General features: G+C 39.2%; 1 protein-coding gene and 1 long non-coding RNA gene across 9 annotated transcripts in view; one reads left to right on the forward strand and one right to left on the reverse strand.

Moving 5' to 3' along the window:
- The window catches only part of CGNL1 (cingulin like 1), a 55894-nt gene extending 51876 nt beyond the window's left edge, over positions 1 to 4018 (reverse strand). For 2 of the 5 annotated variants that reach the window (XM_071755058.1, XM_071755054.1), the window contains exon 1: positions 3878 to 4018. The gene's annotated coding sequence lies outside the window, so the exon portion shown is untranslated. Of the gene's footprint in view, positions 1 to 3367; positions 3483 to 3538; positions 3682 to 3845 lie in introns of those variants that run through there. The other 3 variants (XM_071755055.1, XM_071755056.1, XM_071755057.1) reach the window with 3 other exon arrangements.
- LOC139801155 (uncharacterized) overlaps positions 3931 to 20630 on the forward strand; it is a 48481-nt gene continuing 31781 nt past the window's right edge. For all 4 annotated transcript variants that reach the window (XR_011728080.1, XR_011728083.1, XR_011728082.1 and 1 more), the window contains exons 1-2: positions 3931 to 4065; positions 16696 to 16749. This is a non-coding gene — a long non-coding RNA (uncharacterized lncRNA). The remainder of the gene's footprint in view (positions 4066 to 16695; positions 16750 to 20630) is intronic.

Raw genomic sequence — 20630 nt, forward strand, 5'->3', positions numbered from 1 at the left:
ACACAACGAGCTCTAATCCCAAGGGTGTTGACTCCATGACTACCACTCCACTAAATCTTTACCAAATGCATTCCTAACACGTTCATTTCTCGGGTTTAAACATTAAATTTTGATACTTGTCTATTCTGAGAAACACTACCATTTAGATTTAACTAATCTAGCCTAGTCAAAAGCAGTTTCTGAAACGTGTTATTTGTTTCCAGATAAACATACCTGGAATAAACAGTCCATGAACATGTGAGATACCTTTCCTTACATATATTACCACAGTAACCTGGTGATACAGCATTCTCAGTAGGAAGATTCTCCTGTCTTTTGTCAAGTAAGAACAGAAACTACGAAACAAACTTTTGGGTTTTTTTTTTTTCTACATCCTACCAACACAACATTCAATATGTATTAAAAAACATTGTAAACTGCCAAACCTATGTTCAGGATGCATCAAGTTAGCACCACTTCCCTCAGTGTGCAGTTTGGTGAGAGCTAGCAACAAAACTGGATGGAATTCTGACTTCTTCACCTCATCCTGGCACTTCATCAAGACACAGTTTTTAATCTCTATATATTGAAGACATAGGTCTTCATAAACCCTGGCTCTGCACCATATAACTGAACTTACTGGGTCGAAGATAACCTCCTCCTACCCCTAAAAAGATGAAGAAATGGAACAGGCAGCAGAAGAAACACAATTTTCTTTCATCTGCTTCATCCAAACACATAGGCAGTGGGTAGCTCCATCATTTCTGTTGCTGTTCAGAGTTGCACAGAGAGGGGAAAAGTGGCTGGTTATGTCAGGGTTCATGGCCATCTCTCAGAAATCTATTAACATCAGTGATGTTCACCAGATTCTTGTTAGTTCCCTCAATCAACACAGGTAGCCACTGGCTGAACACTGTTTTGCACACTCAGGCTCACCCACTTGATATCAATACAAGCATTTTCAGGTTATCAAGACAGTAAAAAGGGCAGATAACAATGACATCACCATCCTTACTATGACTGTGGCTTCAAAAGGCAGAAATGGTAAAACACCAGGCTGCAGAATTAGACCACTGCTAGTCAACTTTTGTTTAATATCTGACATCAGCAGAATTATTTGGCCCCAAAATACTTAAATAGCTATTTTTAAATAATATCCTGCCCACTATGGTCTAGGCTGAAGTGATATATCTTCATGTCACAGTGCTGAATGACAAATTATTTAAAAATTCAAGTTTGAGGTCATGTCATTTCACTTACATTTCAGATGACACTGAAGATCCCAGACAAACCAGTTTCACCCATAATCCCAGAAAGATAAACTTCATATTGCACAGGGTAAACCAGAAAAAGGAACTGCCCCAAATTCTTTTTTTCAGCTTTTTTTCTCCTTTTATTGAGGGAAATTGAGGAATTTTACCTCTATTTATTACACAGGATAAACCACAGACCATTTTTGCAGTGAATTAAATTCCACATCCACCATATATATCCTGCCAGGGAACCCAAGTGCATTCTCTGCCATCTTAGTAGTGACAGGGAGATCTAATAATGCAATTAACAGAAATTAAAATAAGACAGTTTGCTTGGAGGTGATTCAGGCAGCATAAACAGTCATCCTCCTTAATGGATTTAAAAGCAAAACACAACTCTGTCAGACACTGAGAGTAAAAAGTTGTGTGATGTAGCCATGGAGAAGACAGGCTCTTTGGAATACCACAAATTCTGTAATCAAAGAGGTTAGCAATGAATGGTAAGCCCTCCCTTCCCATGACTGTAATCACACTACTGACATTTGCTAAAATAATCCTTTGTAGTAGGTATTTGCACTGAAGTGGGATTTAGAAAGTTACTGTGAGTTGCAATTCAAGGTATATGTAAACCAACTAGAGAATTCTTTAATATGTTTCAAAAATGCCCCTAAATTGTAAATACATACATGTAAAAATATCAGTTCCCTTTTAAGATAACTTCATTTGAAGCATTGTATTTGGTTTGTTCAGATCATATAATTAAAAATGTGTTTACAAGTATTAAGCTGAAGTCTTCTAATAACAATTGTCTTATGTGAAAGAGTATCTTAACATTATAAGAGAATTATTTATAAAGATTAGAAACTCTGCTTTTTAATTTTTGACAGATTTGGTCTTCAAAAAGTACAGCTGACTGTACAAAAAGAATAACATACAATAAAAAGCCTTTCATAACAAACTTCTTCATCCCCTTTGTCAAACATGCTGCTTACTACACTATTAATGGTATGTTCCAATACTGTAGGAAAAGGCTCAAGTTTAACATTCCAACTACGGAAAGAAAAAAAAAAAGAAAAAAAAAAAAAAAGACAACAACAACAAAAAAAAAGAGCAATTCATCTTCCACATCTTCCATTTCTAAAAAATACAATTGCTAGTCAAACAAGTTCTTAGTTCTTACAAAGCACGTTAAAAGAGTAACCAGTGGTTTGGTTTTGCCATTTTGTTATACTTTCATACAAATGTTTTATGGTTCTATTAAAGTCACCTCTGGAAAGAGACCTTTAACTATGAGTCGTGACAGTTGTCAGAATAAGCATCAGACACTGATTCTATGAAATTCACACAGGTGTATCACAAACCATTATATCCTGGGGAGTTTCTGGTTCATCTACAGTATTCATTTTGCATGAACATGTGCAAGTTAAACACAGTGTAGATGCTTAGATAAATAAAACAGTTTTTAAGGATAGGTTTTCACTATTTCTACCATGATAATTACTCAAAACTACTGATTTTTCAAAAATACTCACATCCCAAAAAAGCTAAAATGTTATAAAAAGATAAAAGCTATAACAACTATTCTTCTGTCAACTGCAGATGTTAATCCAAACTCACCACAAGTTTTATCGCAGCACTGATCTCTGCATAAAGTTGTCATCATATGGGAGGGATATAAATTATTATCAGATGCCGAGTTAATTGGGAAGGATAAATTACCGAACTGCCATTCCAAGCTTTTCCCATGAAAAAGAACACACACAATGCGGACACACCCTTTCGCAAAAATACGCTAATTCGTGAAATAAAAGGAGATGAAGAAGTCAGAGTGCCCTCAGCTCAGGAATGCCAGGAATCCCCTGAGGAATGTGCGCGGGCAGGCAGCCACGGCGCCCCCGACCGCACCGCGGGCCCGGCCACCCCCGGGGGGCTCCGCTCTGGCCCGCCCAGCGCTCCCGGCCCGTCCGGTCCTCGGTGCCCCCCGCCGCGGAGAACGCGAGTTCAGCTGAAAGCACAGCCCGGCGGCGGCGCAGCAACCACCGCTCCCGGGCAGCCGCGGCCGATACCGCGCTCGGGGAGAAGAGCCCCCGCTCTTTCCAGCCAGGAGAGGAAACTCAGCAACACCCAGGTCCTACCGGAGTCGGTTCTCCCGGCAACTCCCTCTCCCCTCCGCGGTCCCGTGCCGGCGCTCCCCTCGCCGCCCCGGGGGCGGCACAGCCGCCGCTCGCCCGCAGAGCCCAGAGGAGCGCTGAGGGGAAGGCCTGCCCCGGCACGGCCGGCGCTCCGCCAGCCTCCCCGCGCCTTACCAGCTGGTCGTGCAGGGAGCGCCGTGTTGTTCTTTCCTCACGCCCGAGAGGGCTCGGCGTCCTTGGCCTTTTGAAAGGAGCGTGTTTAACGGAGCGAGATGGGAAGGCAGCGACCCAGGGCGCCTCAGCGCGGGGAGCCACCTCCGCAGGCAGCCCCTGTGGCACCACACGACCACGTTCCCTGTGCCCGACGCGCTCCGGTCAGGTCGCTCCACAGTCCCTGTGCCCGCCCGGCCCCCGCCATCTCGGCGGGGAGAAGTGGGCGACGCCGTGCCGTGCTCCCCCCCTCCCGCCCTGATTCCCAGACCTCCCGTCGCAACCGGACGCCGCTCTCCTCACCCGTCCCGAGCCGCCTCGTCCTTCGAGGAGAATCGCCGTCAACTTCGTGCCGCTCCCGCCGCCGCCCCACCGGCCTCACTCGCCACCGGAGCTGAGCGCGGACTGCCCGCCCCCTCCAACAGGGGAGGGGGTGCGGGGCCGCGCCCGGGCCCAGCCGGGGAGGAGCCAGGCGGGGGGCGCTCCCTCAGGTGAGCGAGGGGCTTCCGCGCGCGCGCGCGGTGCCGTTTCCCGCCCAGCTCAGCCCGCTGAGGGGAGCGCGGCGCGCGGGGTTCTCCTCAGGCTGAGAGCCCCGCCGGACCGCCAAGGGAGGGGAAGAACTCCCGGCTCCTCCTCTGGTCGGGCTGCGGCAAACGGTACCAGGACGAGAGGGGGGTGACCAGAACAATGCTCTGAGGAGGAGCTCTGAGGTACTGTCAGCTCGAGGCCGCTTGACAGTCGGGTTTGTTTTCCCTCGCCGGGGTGCGGAGGCGGCTGACGAGGCTCCCGCCGCGGCGGGGCTAAGAGCTGAGGCAGCACAAGGACGGGGCAGGGCGGGCGCGGTTCTGAACGTGTGGTAGAGGTAAGAATGAGGAGCCCGGCCGCGGCCCGCAGTGTGCAGAAAGCAGGGCAGCGTGCCCGGGCTGCTGGGAGAACAGCCCCAGGAGCACCTCTGGGCACACCTGGGCTGTCTGCAGCGTTTTGGATGGTTTTCACAGGGTCTTCAGCGAGACTGGAAACACGCCACAGGGTGCTTGCCAGTTTCCAGAGTATTCTGCATCTCTAGTGAGAACTGAAGTGCTGCCGTACCCTGACTCAGGTCTCCCCTGGCCCACGTGTGACCCAAGCACTTGTGGTTTGTAAGCGTCAAAAAACCCCACAGTGACTGTAAGCAACTCACAAAAACTGAGCCTCAGTTTATTTCTCCTACGCTCAGAAATTTGTTTTCAAGATTTGAACCATCTAAACTAAGAACTCTTGTCAGAAAAAAAATGTTACAGTGAATATAAAGGGGAGGAAAAAAGAACCCGAACAAAACAATAAATCTGTCTCTACAACAGAGAAATGCAGGGCAGTGAACATGACAAGAAAAAGTTCAGTTTCTAATCCCTGAAAGCCTCTTAGAGAGCTGTTCTACAGGAGCAGTATGGATAAGCACACATCCTCTTTTCAAATCCAGCTTTGCTGGAGGTTGCTGCTCAAATTTCCATCAAAGCTGCTCTGCTACCTGTTAGCTGTCAAAACAAGCCTAGTCAGCAAACACTAGTGTACAGAATGGTACCTTGTATAATTTTATGGATTTTCTGTAGAGGATGCCCCTGTCTTAATTAGGATGTATAAACAAAGGAGGCTCATTCAGAAAAGTAAGTGTTCCCAATACAACATCAATATGAGGCACTGTGTCCAATTTTAGGTTCTGTGCTGGGGAAAAAAATGGTTGTATGAATCTATGATACATCAGAAAATTAAGGGCATTCTGAGAATCTTAAAACACATCTTTCAGTAGTATTCCAAGTTGGTATTCAATAAGGTTCTATTGAAAGCTACAAGAAACAGTAGAAAGAAAAATAAGGAGACAGAGAAGTAGCAATAGCTTGTGATAGAACACTGATGGTTAATGAGAACTGGACATAGTTCTGAACAGTTATATTACATATATTACATATATCACATATATTACATATTCTGAACAGTTCTAAAGCAGTAGCAGGAGCTGTTTGCAGACATCTAACATCTGAGAGAACAGAAATATTAGATGTGACACAGGCTATAAAGATTTCTGTTGTGGGAAAATGCAAATCTACATAGTATACTTAAATTAATTCTCCCTCAAAATGGCTGAAAGTCATAGATGCATGGATTTTTCTGCCACTGTTATTATGTCATCTTGTCAGGATAACGCTCAGGAGACAGAACAGCCCAAACTTGTGTTGCCATCTTTTACATATTTTGTCATTTAACATTTGCTTTTCTTATACATTTTTTCACATAACCAGAGGCCATGACTAGTCTTGGAGCTGTTTAACTAGAAGATTTATATAGTTTGCTTAGCCCTTTCCACTGTAGTTTTCAGAAAGTACATAAAGTTTACTTCCCACACCTACCCTCTAACTGGTAAAGCTGAGAAATAAGGAATGAGAAAGAAACAAAGTAATTAAACTTTTTTTTTTTTTTTTTTGACCCCTTTCCTCTCCCCCTCAGAGTTACATGGGCTATGTGGCAAAACTTTTGCTTGAACTCACAGACACACACATATATATATATACTGTATTTTATTAAAATTAAAGTGTGAAGAAATACGCTGGCAGTTTCTTCAGCCTTGTATTTTAGTTTTGTAATGTGTGAAGGAATTGAACTTAACAGAAAAAAATGCTTCATTAAAGAGGTGTATACACCTATAATTTTCAGGCTATTGTTAGAGGTTAGTTAAAATAGGTGTTATACACAAATACACTTCCGTTTCATCTAGAAGCAAAGCAGTGGAAGAAAAAAAAACAAAAAGCAAAGCAAAAAATCAACACAAACATAAAAGATTAATTTCTTCCAAATACAACCAAGCTATAACCAGGCTATGATGACTACTAGTCATTTCAATATAGTCTTTTATTAATTTTTTTCCTCTAAAGTTACCTATCAGGTAGAAATGGAAGAGGAAACCCAATTGCTATTTTTTTTACTTAATTTTTTTTGTTTTAAAGAGAAAAAAAACACAAAGAGAAAATAAGGTGGGACTAGCACAGTTGTTAAAGGTATGATATTGGTTACGAGCAGTCCAAACTGGAAAGGAGAGCTTTGACTTGATTCTGATGCAAAGTTCTATCCTACACTTTATGAGTCTTTGAGGGAAGTTTAGTGCAAACCTTTACATTTTCATTGGAACTGTAGTTAAAATTGAATATTTTCTCAAAGCATTTCTTACAAATCTAAAGAGCTAAAGAAGTACTTGTTATAATGCTACCAAAAAATAATAAAAAAAAAAAAGGCTTTGTTCACTAAGGGCATGGTCTAGTTGGAAAAATGGAGAAGTGCAAGGTTGTCCAGTGAGAGAAGAATTTTTTTAAGGAACACTTGCAAACACAGCAATAAGCTGAAACTGCAGTGAAGACAGATCCTACACAGAACATCATCTCAGTGTGGGCTACCATTCCTTTTCCATCCCTTCATCCAGCTACTTTTCCCTTCCTCTCCTTTAAATGAAGGCTTTGGTACTTGTTTACAAATCTAGCTGGTCACTATGAGTAATGTCTCCCTGTCCAAGCAGCACATTATCAGGCAATTGTGAAATACAACCCAAAATGGAGTATGCAGCCAAAGCAAAAACAAACAGTAATGCCCTAACAGCTTGTGCTGTAGATTAATTCCAGCTGCTAGCTACTCCAGCATGCCTCAGGTACTGAATGGCAGCTCCCTAAATTCAGCTCTTTTTGCACTGGAAGCTTGGTTTATCAGTGCTATGCTTGAGTCCTAGCAAGATGCATCTCTGTCTCTTCCTATTCAGCTACACATTGAACTGAATTTTGACACTTCATTTATAGCCCTCTAATTTCCTTGCAGGAAAGGATTTATTCACAGAGGAAAGGAAAAAGAAGTCTTCCTCACAATATATAATTAAAACATTGCTTCTGACTCATCTTTCACAATAAATATTGCACATTTTCTCAAATTGTTAAAAAATACTGGATGTCTGTTGCTTAAGAAATAATACAATTAACCCTGCTATTACAGTATTCAGTAAGGTTTTGAAGAGACATTTTTATCTCTTATTTCAAAAAAGAGTCTTCAAAATGTCTTTTTTCTAGTCACTACTTGGATTCAACTGTGCCCATCCTCCAGGAACAAACTGGGTTTTTGGGAACAGCATAGACTGTATCTCTATTTTGGACAAATATGTAAAGTTAGTAATTAACTTGCATTGTCAGTGTATTTCTTTTAAGTACTTAAAAGGTGTAATGTTTCACATATCACAAATACAAACTTTGATTAATTTATCACAGAAATAGTAATATAGTAAATTAAATTACTACATTCTTTTTGCATTTATTTCCTAAAACTATCAGTCTTCTTTATAAGACATTTAGTATTAGGACATTGTTCTAGACATTGTAGAGCTCCATGCAGATATAGATCAATAAATGATTATTTTTTTAAAATCTAAGTAGATGAAAGATTTAATCATAAAACAGAATAAGACAGAATAGTCTTTGCTGAAACCAGCTTTGTTTACCATTTATGTCAACAATTGTCTTGGTTTAGGGTATGCAGGAAATTTAACATAGATATAGTGTTCCAAGGAAGACAGCACATAAGAAAAAAATTAATTTTTTCATATTTTGAAATGTACTGTTGATTTAAAATATAGCAGGACAGTGTTTTACTTAATTTATCTATTAATTAATCCTCTTAATAACATGAGGATTTGCAGATATTGCATCTCCTGTTCAGGTTTCTTGAAAGTGTGTGTTGCTGATGAGAAGTAAGCAATTATCCAGTAAAGAATTTAGGCTCCTAATCATCATTATCCCATGTAAAAAAATAATAAGTTTTAGCTTTTTTCTTATAAGCATGCAAGAATAGCTTAATTATTGGTTGTTTTCTTTAATTTTTTTCTACTTTTGGATAAACAGAAGGAAACATTTCCAAGAAGTCCAAAGCAGTAGCTGAGCCCAAGCCTTTCTCCCAACTTAATTCTGGTTATTCTGGGTATTTTCTGACGTTGTGCAATGGCACCACCTGGTGGCAACAGCCATCTCTGTTCGAAGCCTTTAACGAACATCCGAGTAAATAATAAAAATAAATAAAAATTAAATAAACGAAAGACCAGAAAAAATAAAATAAAGTCCAGGGGAAAAAGAAGGATTGCCTTTAGTATTCTTAAAATCGTTTTTATCTTTAGCCACTTTTGGGAATCAGCTGAGGTAATAAAATTTATGTAGCTTTGTGAGGCAGTATTTTAGGAGAGATACAAATGTTTCAGGAATGTGCAGTCTAAGAAACTTTTAAGATTGGCTTCCATAGTAAGCCAAAGTAAAGCATCACTTGTGATTCACTTGCAGTATTTTAACTACTGAAGACAAGAAAATACCTGAATCTCTGCCAATCTAGACAAGACTCAAAGATAGGTTAAGAAAGATGTTTTAGAGAATTTGAATTTCCAACCTTTTATAAGTTTGTTTTTTCAGAACTGATGAAGAAAACTGCTTAAACCTGTGCTTAACTTAAAATGACTTCTTCAGTTCTACTCATTTTAGTACGACATAAACAGTTATTAAAAATTTCACATGGAGGAATACTTAGAGTTGGATATACCACCTGGAGACTGAAGAAGGGAAAAGTGAGGGAAAATGAATGAGTGATCTAGAAATCCGTGGCTTTGTCTTTTTCAAGGGAAAATAATTTAAAAAAACAAAAGGCAGCAACAGACATTCAATTTTTTAAACTCATTTGGAAGGGTGGAAGCCTTAGCAGAATAAAGTCAACTTCTGTATAATACATACATTATACATATACATATGTATATGTATAATATATAATAAAAAAATACATTCTGTATATACTTTAAAAAAAAAAAACAACAAAAAACAAACAAAAAAAACAACCCCAGCAGAATACTTTAGCCTATAAAAAAGAGGTGCACTGCAAAAATAATAAATTATACTACCATCTTTTCAGAGTCACCATGTCAGGAGATGGTAGAAGAATCTGCAAAAAACTGAGAGACTGCTGAAAAGTAGTAGTACCTTAAGATCTTGGATGCACACTACCCTGTCTTTCTTCACTTTGAGGCTCCAGGAAGGAATTGCCATGTTCTTTACAGGAACTGCTAACCAAAACCCAAAATCTAGCAAGACAGAAGTGTTTGCACAGTAGCACATACATGCATATAATAAGCATTTCATGGAGAACTAAATTTTCTTAGTTTTTTTCAGTTTAACTTGTGGACTAGGTACTTGTTTTGCATATCACTTACAAAAAGTATTCAGAGAACTAAACCCAAGATGAAACAAATGAACTCAGGGAAGCTAGTTCAGTCCAGCCTTTACCACTGTTTATTCCTTGCTTATTTTTGAGCACAAGGAACACCATCTTGTATGGGTTTCCATTTCAGATGGCAGAAACATCAGTTGTCAGTTTACAGCCTAATCATGAATCAACCTGGGATACTTAAAGTATTTTAAGTCCTCAAATATGAAGGCTTCAGTGGTGAAACTGGTTCTATCATTGGCACTCATGTAATGTCTGCTCATCTTTACTAGGGCTTAAAACACTCACAGGGATATGTTCAAATTAATTTAGCAGTATGCTGACAAGCTCAGCTGATACTCCAGTTTGTAGTTAATCCTGCTCTCTTTTGGTAGAAGAGCTCTTCCTGGTTAGTGTTTTGTGACTGTAGAGGGTGCTCTTAAAATACTGGTGATGGCAGCAATATGTGGCAACCAGTTTCTCTGTAAAGCTTATTAATGTTAGGATGTTTATATTTAGCAAAGAAAGTTGCTGTACAGATATTGTATTTTATTTTGGACATGGGCAAGAGTATTTTATTCAAATACATCCCTGGAAACTTTTCTGGATTTAGTTTATTTTTGCATATATACTTCTGCCAAACAGTGATAGTAGCTCCTGAGAAAACTATGGATGCTGTCTAAAACAAATCAAAAGAAATACTAAATAGAGTGCATTTTTAGTTGCAAGGCCATTCAGAGTTGGATAAGAGCTTATTGTTCCACAGAAGTAATTTAAATACTCTCAGAAATTCTTTAGTTACATGAAGTTGATGCTCCCACATTGTGCTATCTGAAATTCTTCTGGGAAGGTTTTAATTTTATTTTACTTCCGTTTGTCTGTTATTTTATTGATTCCTCCTTTTATTGATTCTCCCAAGATATCTGTTTCTTATACTTCTCTAACTGAATTAGCAGGGGAAAAATTTTTTATACAATAGTCTGAATAAAACTTTGTCCTGCTATGTTTTTTCTTTAATCATACTTTACATGTATATATATAAGATAAATATAAAATTGTGTTCCCCTCAGTATAGCCAAGAAACTGAGTTAATTCTGTATCCTTGAGAAATTCTTTCCAGAGAGGGTAGAGTCTGTAAACCTCAGAAAGATAAGAATTTTATTTTAATAATCAGAGCTGCTGTAAGCCTGGTTTAGAATATCATGAGGCAAGTTAACATTTCTGAGGTCAGGCCTTTCCTGTTAGACCATGACTACACTGCTCTGTCAGTCATGGACTTTCATCTCACTCATCTGGGACTCGGACATTAATATTGGATTAACCATATTTCATACCAGATCTACAGAAAATATTTATTATATTTTAGAGTGTCACAAAAGCTGTGACTCTTTGTAACTTTTATAACACCTCTACTTACTATAGCCCCAGCTTAGAGCACTGAAGTCAGTGCAGCTTGTTTTGCCTGGGGAAGCCCTGTAAGCATTTTGGATCACTCCAGGAGAATTTGCCAGGATCACTACATAAGGAAGCCTTTTAAGCACAGACTAAGCTTAGCACATGTTTGCTGGCTTCTAATGAGATGAACTTGGCCTGTTCCAATCTCCAGTTTCCACATCAAATTCATCACTTCATCTGCTTGCAGGTCAGGGCACGTCCATTTGCATGTTTGTACACTATGTCATACAGAGGGGATTTTATGTTACCTTGGACAGGCTTGCCATGTGACTAGTCAAATAAAATCCTGTCTTTGTGAGAGCTGGCAAAATTAACTATCCCTAGGCATCAGGCAAGTCTCTTCAATAGAAGAAATTATACTGTCTGAGGTCTGATGGTGGAAGATATTTCTGATTTGAGTCATATATAACAGGGGAATGCAATAACAGGCCAAAGACAAGAACTTAGTCTCATAAGGCTTTCCTTCCTCAGGATTTAGTATTAAGTAGTAATTTGAACAAACAGGAACTTAGGCCTTCCCTAGCCTTGATGAATACACTAAATATTAAGATAAACAATAATGCTTAATTTAATTTCTATCACAGTATTTCTGTTGGGCAGTTTTCACTTCCATAAGAGGCACTGTAAGTGTCTCACCTAAACATCCCTTATACTCAGGTTCTTAAAATGGGAAGTTAGAAATGCAAATTTAATACTCTCATTAAGAGTCAAGGCTTGAACAGACTTCCACTGATCACTAATCTTCTATTCACCAAGCTATTAGATAAAACAGATAATACTTCTCTTCCATCTGTTTTGTAAGGAAAGGTTGCCATAAATTTCTGACTCTAAGAGAGAGTTCAGAAATATATTTTGGAGATTTTTCCATCTCAGTAGCAAACATTAAAGGACCAGATGATAGAAAGAGATGGAACTCGAGACCCAACACCCATTCTTCAGTCTCTAATAATGGCCAATTTGTAACCTGTCTATTTTGGTCATTTCTGTGGTGGACCCTCTTACCCCCAGGTGAGGAAAGAGGCAATGAATGCACTTCAGTCTGAGTTGGAGATTCCATTGTGCAGCAGAGCATCCCAGTACCAAAGCCTCTAACCTGTAGCCACTTACAGCAATAACCAAACACATTCTAAATTCAATCCACCTTTACTGGTTCACTTTCCAAACTCTACAATTCTAGAAAAATCTTAAAAGCTCAGAAAAAAAAAATATTTTGCTTTGTACAGTACTTGCATATTGCAAGGAGCAAAAGCTGTAAATGATGCACGTGTTGGAATTACAATAAGACAAATGGAAATTTTCATTGGGAAAATGCAAACCAGAAGACAGATAGCTTGTTTAGCTTTAGGCAAAGCCTGAATGCAAACATTTAAAGTGAAGAACTCCCCTTTCCTTCAGTGGCCTCTCTGAGCCATTACATTAATTACTTGGAACTATTTACCTACTTCCCTTCATTTAGGCCCCAGGTGCAGACATTCTGGATATTGAAAACTATTTTCATTCTTTTCACTAGAGTGAAAAAAACACAGTATATGGAAACACTCATTTTTTCCTTTCTGAAATCCAGGAATGGGAGGAGAGATCACATCCAAATATATATTTTTTGCTTGCCTCTCTTTTAACACCCATTAACAAAACATAAGGGTGGTAGGGGAGGTCAGTGATGCTTCTCTTTCACAGTACAATCAAAATATTTGTTTAGTTTTGTTGCAATAGCAGGGGCAGCTGGGAGCGTTTGCACTTTATGTCTTCTAACACTTCACTGAAGAGATACCCCTAATCTTTGAAGAAAGACAAATATCTCATTTTGCAAATGTGCTGAACTGTGCTTAAGCAGTGTCTGACAGCCTTCATTTGTGGTCAGAATGTTAACCTGCCTTTGCAAGTGTCTTAAAGGAAGACCAGCCAGATCCAGCCATGCACTTTTCCATTTGTGAAGCTAGAGATTTAATGGAGGCATTAAGTATATAGAAAATAAACAATCACATTAAAGGAAAAAAAAAACTTTTAAAAAATCACAATATAGGCTCAAAACCTAAATTTCTGAACTGGCTGCAAAGAGGATCAGTCCCAGTATCTGTGATTCTTTTTTGAAACATAACCATGTCTCAAAGCTCTTGCTTCAAGTTTCATTTCCAACTTTCCTTTGGGGAAAAAGTGAATTAAACCTTTTCTTGTGCTCTGGGGGGGTTCTGCTCTTGATTTTTGTGGAATACAAACAGCAGACTGTGGGACACTGCCTGTAAGGTATCTTTAATGATGAAAAGAATTTCTGGCCATTTGCACCAAGTGTATTCAAGGTCTCTCTCTCCCAGTAAAGAACGTCAGTCAATCCCAGGGTAGCCTAGGTCATCAAGGGGGTGGCTACTGAGTCTGCCTTCCCCTGTCTCAGCTGCCTGGCACTAGGCCCACCCTCAGAACAGCCAGCTGGTTCTGCTGTGCATTTCAGCTTCCTCCAAGTTTACATGTGGACCTGTGAAGCAGCTGAATTTATTTTGCCTGACTGGATTATTTGTTGTCAATCCAGAGAGTTTTCCCATTGCCATGACTGCTGCTGATGCAGTCAGTTTGCACTTGGAGCTTTCAGCATGGCCTCTCTGCTCTGTCATTTCTGCTGCTCTGCACTGGCTCTTCAAAAGATGAGAACTGTTTCACAGATTTTGTTAGTTTCAAGTCAGTTCAGCACTTCCCTGTTTGCATTGTCCAGATGCACAAGTTTCTTTTCTCAAGTTTCTGGCCCTAACAGACTCAGCTTATGAGAAAGTAGAACCCTTCCTCTACTTTCTTCTCTATTTTAGCTGCATAACTGTGAAAGTGTACAGGCTACTAGGGTGACCCGTCATTTAGAAGACCTTGTTAGATTATTTTATTTTTTAATAAAAAATAAAAGAACACACTAGTTAGTAGAGTCATCTCATTCAGTATGACATTTTTTTAGTATTTAGCCTGATTTAAATTCAGCTGCTTTAATTGGTTCTTTGTGACCTTCACAAATACTCGTTGCAGTTTGTCAGGAACTTTTTCCATCAGGATCATCCAGGTTAGCTCTTTGCATGATAAAATTTACTGGCAGGTAAATTTATTCTGGTTGACAGAATGGCATCTGAGCTTGTGTCCAACTCTAGTGGCCAGAATTACAGACACTTGTACTATTCCTGCACAAGTAACCTCTTGAAATGGAGTCTCTATCTCTCCAGTAAGGATGAGCAGCTGCTGAGTTGAAAAAAATTTAAACAAATCCTCTGGTATGGAAATCTGGGTTACATTTCCTACTTAATGTCTAATATTCAGCCAATCTACCTATATTGCATTCACACGTTCTGATTCTTATGCCTTTTAAATATGGTATCTAAAAACACAGTCTTAATATGGAAGTATATAAAGTAGATATGTCTGGGAATGATAATTCTTAAATCTTAAATTAATCTTAAATTAATCTTAAATTTTAATATTGTTCTTGAGAGTTAGTGATTACATTAAACATGAAATCAGTGTGATTCATGATTTTTCCTGCTATTCCTGATTTTTGCTTCAAATGGAATTGTGCTGATTGTGAAGAATGTTACCAAATTCTTCTGTTTGGTTAAAAAGAAAGTTGTGATTTTTAAGAGACTAGAGTGTTAGTACTGCCACAGTATTTGAAGACAGGAAACAAGAGCTTGAGAGATGCTTTCCCATAAGGGCAGTGTTCTTCAGGCACAAAGACTTGAGAAGGAAACAATTCCTTCTAATTAGGAAAGTAATTTTTAACAGAAAAAGATGTAAAAGCTTAAGGACTGTTCTTGTCAGAGAGAGATGTTTCTGAGAAGAATTAGGGCAATAGAGGATTATTGTTTTGCTAAGCCTTTGATTGAGATCTCAGACTTTCATCAGTTCTGTTGCAATGCAAACAAGAAATCTAAGGGTCAAACACATCTCCAGAAAAGAGATCTTGGAGAAATAAAATAAAATAAAATAAAATAAAAAACTTACTTGGACTAGGATTTAGCTTTTGGGTATTAGTAACTCCCAGTTGAGAGCTATGGGCAAGTTTTTCTGTCATCACCCTGTTACTTTTTTAAAAAGTGGGGAAAATTTTTTACTTTTGATTTCTCAAAAAATAGTATTAGTTATTTGAAAAATTCCAGACCAGGGCATGAAAGATCTTTTAGAGGAAAACTCCAGGGCTGTTGTTTAGAGGCTGCTCCAAGTATAATCAAGATTAAAGCCTTTAATGAAAGCAAAGCTTACTTATCTGATCAGATCCTAGCATAATGGTCTAGCATGTGATATTGTTCTGTATAAGTTATATAACTTTTTGTTTAAGAGCATGCTGTACCTTAAGAAGCACAAACAACATTTTTAACCTGTTCACATCCTTAAGAAATACAAAGAGATTTGAAGAAAAAAAAAATTGTTAATAGAAGAAAATCAAACCTTTCTATGATTTGCTTAAGATGAAAGCAAGACAGGAAACTAATAAAGAGGATCAGAGAACCTGGAAATAAATGTTGACAGGCTTGTGCATTGGCAGTTTAAAATCACATACTATTAAGCATTAGCTTTCTGCTTAAGTGTTTGCCCACGACTGCCTTTCCCTCCTAAAGGCTAGAGATTACCCACAACTCATTTGTGTTTGCAGGTTTTCTGTGAGTATGTGTGGGTACATCCTACCATTTATCCTCCACAATTCACTGAGGTCACAAGTCCCCTGCCTCATTAAAAGACAGTGAGCCAATTGAAAAGCAACTCCCTTCTCCCTTGGTGCATCTGAACATATGGTGCAGGGGTAGTATGCTTAATTTTGAAACAGTCAGATCTGGGAAGAAACTAAGCAGTTAGGCAAAAAAAGTAGGTAATATAACTCTGGATTTAAAGAGTCCTGTAGTTTTCCTGTTTTGACAATAGAATTGGTGGCCTGAAGCTTCAATCTTTTTAGGGTTTCGCACACACTGAGAAGATTAAAAGTTACTATATTAAAAGCTCTAATGGAACAATAAAAACAGAACCATGACCCTCCAGAAATATGGAAATACCTTAGAACTTCAGAAACTGAACAGAATTTAGAGTGCTAGTGTAGTCAGCATACCAAGATGTAGGAGCATTATATCATGAGGGTATTTGTTACTGTCAGAAAGCATAATGACAGCAAAGAAGAGGGTTGTTTGACTCTTTAAATGTCTCATATAATGCGATCTACTATGTCATATTAAGGAATTGTTTGTAAGTTCCACACTACAGGCTTGTAACAATTGCCATTCCACAATTTACATAATATGAGCATGGGTGGTGCTGATTGCTGACATGCCATTAGTCTCACTTTTTGCATTGACTTGAAAATACCAGTTCCTGCAGTTTGGGTTGCTTTTTGCCAAGACAGATTTCTTTTTTGTTTTTTTAAATTTACATGTAAAAGTTAAACTCACCAATGTGTTTGTCCTTTTGCACAGGGAAGCTGCTGCTGCATCTTGAGAAAACTATCATCTTGTACAGCTTTCTCCCTGGTAAGGAACTGCTATACTTTCATTTGCCTTCAAAAAGAAAACAGTCACTAAAAAATTTGCACTTGAATGCATACCTTAAGCATTTAGCTCAAAAGAGTTTTGTTTCTCACTCTTCACCAGCTGTACAGGGTGCTGGGATGGAAAGAGTGCCACACTCAGTTACTTCCTTCCACAACACACTGAGAAGCAGAGTAGCTGATTTTGTTGTCCAGTTCCAGAAACAGATGTGGTTTGAATTTCTGTGCATACGACCATGAGTGCATACACAGACACAGGCATGTGCACATGCACCCTGCTTACTTCCAAATGCTTCCACTTCCACTCAATTGGGAAGGACTACCTGGAACTTCATTCACACACAGCTCCAGAGCCAGCTTTGTCACCAGGACAAGGGCTGTGATAATGCATGAGTAGTCCAAATCCCAGAGAAGAAGCAAGACAGCTGGGACTACTAAGCCTGGCATCCCTGGACTGTAGTGATTGAGTTGTGCATTGCAGTAGGGAGACACCTGGAATCCATTTCCTGCTTGTGAACAGCTCTCCCCAGATCTCCCTCCCCCTTCCTCTCAAAGATAAGTACATGCAATGTGGCTTTCTGCCATTGTGAGTTTTTTTGGATTTGTAGTGTCGGGAAGGCTTGCTTTAAAGGTACAAATCCAGGACTTTCCTTACATATAAAAACTTCAAAAGACCAATTTTTTTTCCCTCTTAGGCCTGCCTTTTTTTTTTTTTTTTTTTTTCAGTCTCTTCTGACTTCAAATCTTTCCAACTTTGAAAAAGTCATCATAATTTCATCTTGAAACTAGCAAACAAAATTTAACAGACTAGAGACTGCTTAGATACTGGCCTTTAGCCTTCAACCAGCCAATGCCAAAGCCACTGATTGTTGCTTTCTAGCCATACCTCACTAACACAACACATTAAGATATCCACACCTCCCCACTCTTAAATACTTGAAGTTTCCTTGGCTGTGCAAAGTAAGCACATATTTTGTCCATGAGACTGCATTTGAGCAGTATCTCTTTTGTTACTTAGGTTTCTCTTGTGCATTGTAATTCTTGCCAGGAGACATCTCCTGACTGGGTGTTTTATTTTTTGTCTCTGGAAACATTTCCTTTGGCAGGATAGTCTCTCTGTTTTAGCTATTGGGCAATGTGTTGGTCCCCCTGAAATCAACAAGAGCCACCAGATTCTAAGGTGCCAGAATTTTTCACCTCCTGTCTTTAAAAAACTTAGCAGCATGCAATGCTTTTTCAGTTTGAAAAAGCTCCAGCCTTTCCTTGATATTTTCTGTGAAACTGTTGGTCTTAAAAAAACTAGTAGCTGAGGTGGAGGACTTCATGTATTTCTGACACAAATTTATAAACAGCCCCCAAATAATTCATCTTCTTTATGTTAAAAGAAATATCAGTTTTCATAACTGAAATCTAGAAATTAAAAAAAAAAAAAAGAAATTTAAAAGAGCCAAATGTTATGAGGCCAGTAAAAATGGTCTTGTGAAGTCACATAAAAAATGTCACTTATAAACATCCTACAAGGTTTTGAGAAACTTACTTTTTAGCTAGACATTTGTTTTAATGTACAATTAATTAGTATCATGTTATCATACTGTTGCAGTAGTTGTAAGGTTTTAATAATTGATTTTCATCTCAACCAGTGATCTGTAACTACAAAGCTTAGCTTCCAAGTCTTGCTGGGGAAGTAGGACCCTGTAGGAAAGTCACATTCTCACTCTTCAGAAATATAAATGGTAACATGAAGTACAAGTGCCAGAGGGCCAAACAGGATGTGACAGCCAATGTATCAGAGGCCTCACTAGCCAGGACCCAATCCCACAGTACCAGAACAAGAGAGCAAGGAAGGCTCAGGAGAGGAAGCAGAAGGTTAAGCAGGAGTCCAAAAGTCCAAACACCAGGCAAGCTTGCAGTGGCAAGGCAGGTCTGACATGAGGGCAGGCAGTCCCTCTGCAGGACGTGGTCAGCCCCAGGAATCAGCAGCCAGGACCACAGCAAGAAGCAGAGCAGAGATGGAGCTAGAAAATCAGCCCAGATCAGATTCTGATCAGCTAAGCCCAGGCACACCTAAACCAGCTCAGGCAGGGACTGAGGCCCCTGTGGACAAGGGTGTGGGTGGAAGCCCCAGGTGAGGCTGGTCAGGTACATTAAATCCTACTCGTGCACTCAAGCCCCCTGTAGCAAGTCAGTAGAACATGCAATCTCACATTTTCATGCAAAAGCAAGAAAATGGGAAAATTATGATTGTGGTTTGACTCATGCTGCATTTTCTTGCCCCTGAGTGCCTGATTTCTCAACCAGGGTATTGCAGTAATGCTGTGTCTGCCCATAGTTTATATACACGCAGAGTGTGTTAAACTTATGATGTGATACTTTTGTTTCCACTGAATTTTAGGCCATCTGTGTAATAAAAATGTTCTAGTCTTGAAAAGAAGATCTAATCTATCCAGTTCTTTCACTAAGTAGTTACAGATACTCCTGGGGTATTCTTCTGTGTGTACTTTGACATTTATATTTAATTTCTTTTTTCATTGCAGTTAAGCATCTGTTGGATTCCAAGGCTTATTTGATATTTCTGTATTTTTAAGTGCCTTTGCTCATCTTAAATTTTTAAAATTCTCTATTTATGCGCTGTTCAAATTATGAAAATTAAAGCAAACTTTTTTTCCCAGGACTTAAAGTTGCAATAGCAGAATTTCAGATCACCTGATTTCTCAGAAAGAGTTTGGTCCATGTCTATTGATAAGCCATGGCTTCTTTTTCACCTTCCCTACCTGAGGTAACACATACTGCTATTTCATATCCTGGGACACAGAGCAGGATGTCAGCAGCATTGCAAGAGTCAGTTATAGCAAGGACTCTTGGAATAACTCCTGATCAGAGTGTAAAGTGTCCCCACTCTATAATTAATTAAATGCATGATTCTTCTGCTGGCAGAAAGAAGAATCAAAGCATTCCAACTCCTAGTTGATGGGTTCCCAGTGGGGAAATTCAGGCAGAAAAGATCCATTTCAGTGCCTCCCACAAAAGGGGTTTGATCCCAGCAGATTGTTTTAGTAGTTACTGCAGCACAGTCATTTGCTTCCCTTGTTCTGGCTGGCCAGGAATTGAAGCAAATGAGAAACAACAGGTTCTGTTCCAGGTGAAAAGAGTAAATATGTAAGAAGTTCAAAGCACCTGTGCTGGGTCAAACCAAAAAGCTTCTCTAGGTCAGTACTATATTTTGAACCATGGTCATGAGCAGATGCCTTGCAAGAGGGAAATGCCTTTCAACTGTTCCTTGCAAAAATTATTACCTCCACACCTCTTCTTCAGAGAGTCACAGTTGGTGGGACAACTGCATAAAAGCCAGTGATTCATGTTTTATGCAAGATAAAAGGGATCTAGATCTTGCTGATATAAACAAACAGCATTGCTTGCTTCAGTGCCAGTCATCTCTGCTGAGGATATTACCTAAAAATTTTACAAGAAAGAATAGTCTAAATTTAAATGCTATTCCTGTAGCCATATTAGACTTTATGTGTCTACTTTTGATGTCTTCTAGCAGATCATAGCACAGCTCTATTTATAGTCTGACATTTTGTTTTTGTTTTAATAACATGAATTAAAATAGCAGGTGCACAGCAACACCTTTTTAGAATAAGAAGGTTTGATGCTAATAAGTGTTTAGTCAAGACTTGTCTGAGCAAAGGCTTTCATCTAACCCCCACAATACTTTTATGACAAAAAAACCCAATTAACCCCTTGGCTCCTGGCCAAAGGATTGTGAAAAGTGTATATAAAGCAACACAAAAAATTAAAAGTCAGTGAAGTTATGGCAGATCCTTAGAAGAGGAAAGATTCATTGTAGGCACCTAAATAATATCA

This window comes from Heliangelus exortis, chromosome 11 (assembly GCF_036169615.1).
Source record: "Heliangelus exortis chromosome 11, bHelExo1.hap1, whole genome shotgun sequence".
Classification (NCBI taxonomy): Eukaryota; Metazoa; Chordata; class Aves; order Apodiformes; family Trochilidae; genus Heliangelus; species Heliangelus exortis.